We start from the raw sequence: 5,280 nt of genomic DNA, 5'->3' as shown, positions 1-5,280 counted from the left end.
AAAGAAAGAAAGATAGAAAGAAAGTAAGTAAAGAGACCTGCCTCTCTCCGGGGGACTCTGTCCCTTGCCCTAGCCGAAGCCATGCGGCTGCCGAGCTCGGTTGATTCCCCGCCGGTTCCTCAGCCCCTTTCCGTGACTTGCAGATTCGCCGCCGTTCTTTTCCTTGGCGGCGGCTGCCCGAGCGGGAATTGCACCAGCCAGGGACAGGGCAGTGGGATCCGACCCCCCCGACCGCCACCCTGCCTCTGCTCCAACCTGAGCACAGCTCCGGCCAGGGGCCGACCTGATGGTGGACAAAAAAAATGCATTTAAGTGATCCCAAGATGCACCCAAGTCCCATCACCTTTTTGGTTGGGCTTGAGCAGGTAATATTTTTGTATGTGACTGTGCTTGTAGACTACAGGTTGTTTTCTGTTAGTCCTTCCTATCAGTGATGGAACCCAGCATTTAAAATATAATAATAGATTTTTTTTCCCCCCCCTCTAGATTTGTGAACCAAGCAGCAGAAGGATCTTGACATCAGGGCTGTGCTGTACCTGTCCAGGTGTAAACTTTGGAAAGTAAATTAACTGTCATGCATCTTCATCAGTACATGCTAAATGTGTTGCTTTCATGTTTACACTATAATTAATCACTAGGAACTGTGTGTGTGCATCTGTCTGTAAGCTGCTTTTCAGTTCTGCATTGCCAGTGTGTTCACCATATTATTAAATGTGACATGGATGTGAGTATATGCATAAACCCACAGGATGGGTGTTTTTTCTGTTCTCTAAGTCTCCTTTCTTTCATAGGTCATCAGGCCCTGGAGCAGGCTGCCCAGGTAAGTGGTTGAATCACCATGCCTTGACGTGTTTAAAATCTGTGTAGATGTGGTGCTGAGGGACATGGTTTAGCAGTGGACTTGTCAGAGTTACGTTAATGGTTGGAGTCAATCTTAAAGATCTTTTCCAACCTAAATAATTCTATACCATCGGTCAGCAGTACCCAGCGTATCAAAGCATTGTCTGACAGAAAAATGGCTTTCCACAGCTCAGCTTTGACAAGACATAAGAGAGACATGTGCGTGTGTGTATATATATCTAAATTTAATAATATCTAATATCTAAAGTCAGGATACAAGGGTCTTTTAGGATACTAAGAGCCTAAATTTCATTACTTTTGCAAAAGATGTCCCAGGAAAATCACTGCTGACCCTGTATTTCTGGAAATTGTTTTGTTGTATCAGAGATACAAAGGACATTGTGTGACCCCAGAGGGTGCCCGGTCTCTGGCTGCTGCTGGAATCGTAATGTGAGAGGAAGGGACCTGCAGCTGAGGGCAGAGGATGTTAAACAGAGAGGATAAAAAGCCTTTGTTTTCTCATGTATCATCCCAAAATGGGAAGCCTCTGCTGCTCTGTAAAGCAGAGGCCAAGTTTCTTTAGGCCAGGGTTATACTGCCCTTATTGAGCTGCATTTCTGCAGCATTTCTGCCTCAATCATAACACTGGATTCCTGACAGTAAAGGGGTCGCTGGACTGAGAGGAGATCTGAGATCTGTCTGCAGAGTGACACCTGCACTCTTTTCTTTAATAACCATAACCAGCCTTCTATACCATAACCATATCCTTCATGGTTATCCTTCCATAACCAGCCTGTGCTTGAAAATGCCTTGATTTTCTCTCTGACTTCTGGAAGATGTCCATACACACACAAGCAACACTTGCTATATTTGTCTGTAGCTTGCACCTCTGATAAGCACATTTGACAGGAGGTTTGTGTAGGACACCTTCTAGACATTTCATGCTTGCCTGGACGATTAGTGTCAAACCAAATGTTTCAATAAGTGTGTTTATTTGCCAAAGACTTCAGGTGGGACCCTGCAATAGTCTTTCCTTTCACCAGCTTGGAGTCGGCACAGCCAGAGGCTTCGAGCGTCATGAGAGGAGGGGATCATTGGCTACAACATGTGGAAACAGTTCCTCCAGAGTAAATCTGCATTTGCAATTGGTGTCTCCAATTTCCCTTTGACTTGAAGTCAGAAGAGAGCTTACCTCCCCCTCCAAGGAACCAAACAAAGCAAAGGAACTCAAGGCTCCTTCACGCAGGCAATCATGTTGTAGCTCTGTTAGACATCTCTGAAATGACTGAATGAGAGTCAGCTTAGTTCCAGGACCCTGGCTCAGGTCTTGTTTCTCTTGCTGTAAGGTAAGGCCATCAACTTCTTATTTTATGGGATAGGTTGTAACTGTACAAAGTTCATTGTCTTTGGGTGAATTGCATTAAAACTCCACAGCTTGCTTCAAAGAGAATTTTCTGAGTGGAGAATCCAGAGGAACTCAGGAAAGGGCCATTGAGTTCGGTCTCATCACCCTTTTCTTGAATTGAGAGGCTTCTGGATGGGAGGGGAAACCTGTCCCAATAGCTTATTTTATGGGCTTGTCTTATAAATGGGGTTTGGGTGCACTGACTCCTTCAGATTGCTTGGAACTACAGCAGTATACATGGAGTCGGAATGGAAGAGGATTTTATTCAATATAATGGACAGAAGAGAACAGGTTAGATTAGACTGCAGTTGAAAGAGGCCTACAACAACCATCTAGTCCCACTGCCTGCCCACTTTGCAGCTGACCAAAAGGTAAAGCATACTATCAAAGGCATTTGGTCGGGTTGTTGTTTATTCTTGAATTCAGAGGTTTCTGGATGGGAGGGGAAAAGTTGTCCCAATGGGAAAGGTCTGTCAGATTTTTCAAAAGGCTGGGAGTTTTTTTTTCTTGTTTTGTCCCTTGTCTGAGGGAAGGGTGAGCAGGTCCATTCCTTCAGTTTGGATATGAGGCCTATAAAGCACTGGTGAAGAAAACTGTGGGGAGCAGGGAGTTGTGGGCAGCCTCTGTGGGTCTTCTGAGCACTGATATTCTGGCTGTGACTGGGACCAGTTTGATCTAGGTCAGGGGAATGTCTTCCCTGCCCTTCCAGGGGCCCTGGATGTGCAAAGGGCTCTGCAAATCAGTGAGGTGGGGGAGGAACCTTTCCAACTCTCCCAACAGCTCCAGCTGATGATGGCAACCTCAAGGCTGTCAGAGAAGAGTCTGGGAAGATGCTGCAGCCATGTCGTGAGGGACAGACTGGATCCTCTTGCTTTCTGAACTCCTTCTCTGAGAAGAGTCTGGGTGCAGCTGGATCCAGTCTTAGCCCTACAATGGTAAAGAAGAGTTTGTGTCCCAGGTTCTGCCACAGAGTTGGTTTATTGCAGCTTGAGCTGGGCCTCTCCCATGAGGCCTTGATTGTTTCTGTGTGCATTTAAGGTCTCTCATCTATTACACAAGGTGTTCACACATTTGTCCAGGTGACATGCACAGATCTTTTGTCCAATCAGCTTTTCATAGCTGCTCTTCCTCAGTGATGATTGGAGTAAGAACTTTTTTTCAGCTGGGAGAGGAGAAGGCTCTGTGGAGACACAGACACCACAAACCTGGAGCTGCCACCTTTGCTTTATCCTCTTGCCTTTGATATATATTGTGCTCAAAAATAAAAGTAGTACAGCAGCTCTCGGCTGAGCCCAGCTCCCAGAGTGAAAATGTCTGGCCTCTGCTGCCCCAGGAAAGCTCCCAGCTCTGAATGCTGTTGCTGGATCTCAACATTCCCTAAAACCCTCTGCAGAGACACCAGAAATCTGGAGTTACCAACTTTGCTTTATCTGCCAGGCTTAATGCCATGTCTTCAGAACAGGTTGCAGTTTCTTCCAGCAAAGCCCAGTGCCCAGTCTGAAATCATCCAGCCTTAACCCCTCTGCTCAGATCCCCGTCCAAATGCCAGTACCTCAATTTACCTTTCAGATGGTCAGGGCTCTGAACTTACCAGACTGACACTGTGCTGGCTAACCAGGATATTCCTGCAGCCTCTGCTTCCTCTTCATCCCCAGAACCAGTGCCAGCAGGAAATACAGTTTTGGTCAAGTGCAGATCTCTTCCGTGGCACCCTCCTACTCAAAGGGAACATGATCTTCTTTCGCCTGCTCCGATTCTGGCATTGGATGCTTTGGCCATCGTCCTTTATGGCACATGCGATAGCAAGAGTCAGAAAACTCCTGGGTTTGGCAGGATCCCAGGCAGAGGAGCAGAAATGCCCAGGCAGGGCAGTAGAGATGGGCCGTCAAGATGCACCCAAGCCAACGCGCAACTCATTGGAGCTCCTGATGTCAGCAGGAGACCTTCACCACTCTGAAGCTTCTCTCTCTGTCTCTGCCCTTTCCTCTCCTCAGTGCCGCCAGCCCAACCCTCGCCTGCTCAGCAGCGCACAGTGGACGATGCCTCAATGCTCCTCATCCCCAAAGCGTCCTTGATACAATGGGGGCTCCAGCACAGAGCTGATGGAAATGCCGAGGTCCTGGCACTATGTGGTGGTGGGGCCATCACCCCCTCCCCTGCACCCATCCACAGCCACCAGCTCCACACCCAGGGCCTGCAGCAAATGCATCCAGGGACACCGGGGGTGGCAGGAGAGGGTGATTCATTAATGCGCAGCAGACATCCCAGCAGTGGGGTGGCCACAAAGCTCAGATCCCAACTGCAGCAGGAGAGAGGGAGAAGACGGAAGGGAAAAGAGGAGGAAAAATGGAAAGACACAGGGAAGAGATGAGGGACAAAGAGCCAGGAAATGGGACACTGGGAACAGAAGAGAGACAGGGAGCAGGATAATGGTGTAGAGAGTGCCCTCCCAGTATGTCCCAGTGCCCTCACAGTATACCCCAATAGGTCCCAGTGCCTTCCCACTATATCCCACTGGCCTCCCAGGCCCTCCGAGTATATCCCAAATGTCCCCATGCCCTCCCAGCCTCTCCCAGTATAGCCCAGTATGGTTCAGTGTCCTCCCAGTATGTCCCAGTGCCCTCCCAGCCCCTCCCAGTGTATCCCAGTGGCCTCGTAGTGCCATTTACCCCCATCCCAGTATATCCCAGTGTCCTTCTAGTATGTTCCAGTGCCCTCCCAGAGCCATTTACCCCCCCTTCCGGCCCTGCCCAGTATATCCCAGTGTCCTCCCAGTATATCCCAGTACGTCTCAGTGCCCTCCCAGTATATTCTGGGGTCCTCGTGGGGCATTATGAGTATATTCCACTCCCTTCTCAGCCCCTCCCAGTACAGACCAGTCTGTCCAAGCGCCCTCCCAGTATATCCTGGGGTCCTCGCGAGGCATCACGAGACGCCGGTGGACGTTGCGGGGGCGGGGTGAGAGGTGTGTGTGCTATAGGGAGCCGAGCGGAGCCGAGATGAGCCGAAAGGCGCCGAACGAGAACCGGCAGTGG

Source organism: Merops nubicus, unplaced genomic scaffold (genome assembly GCF_000691845.1).
Source record: "Merops nubicus isolate BGI_N331 unplaced genomic scaffold, ASM69184v1 scaffold24563, whole genome shotgun sequence".
NCBI lineage: Eukaryota > Metazoa > Chordata > Aves > Coraciiformes > Meropidae > Merops > Merops nubicus.
Note: the sequence above shows the minus strand (reverse complement) of the source record.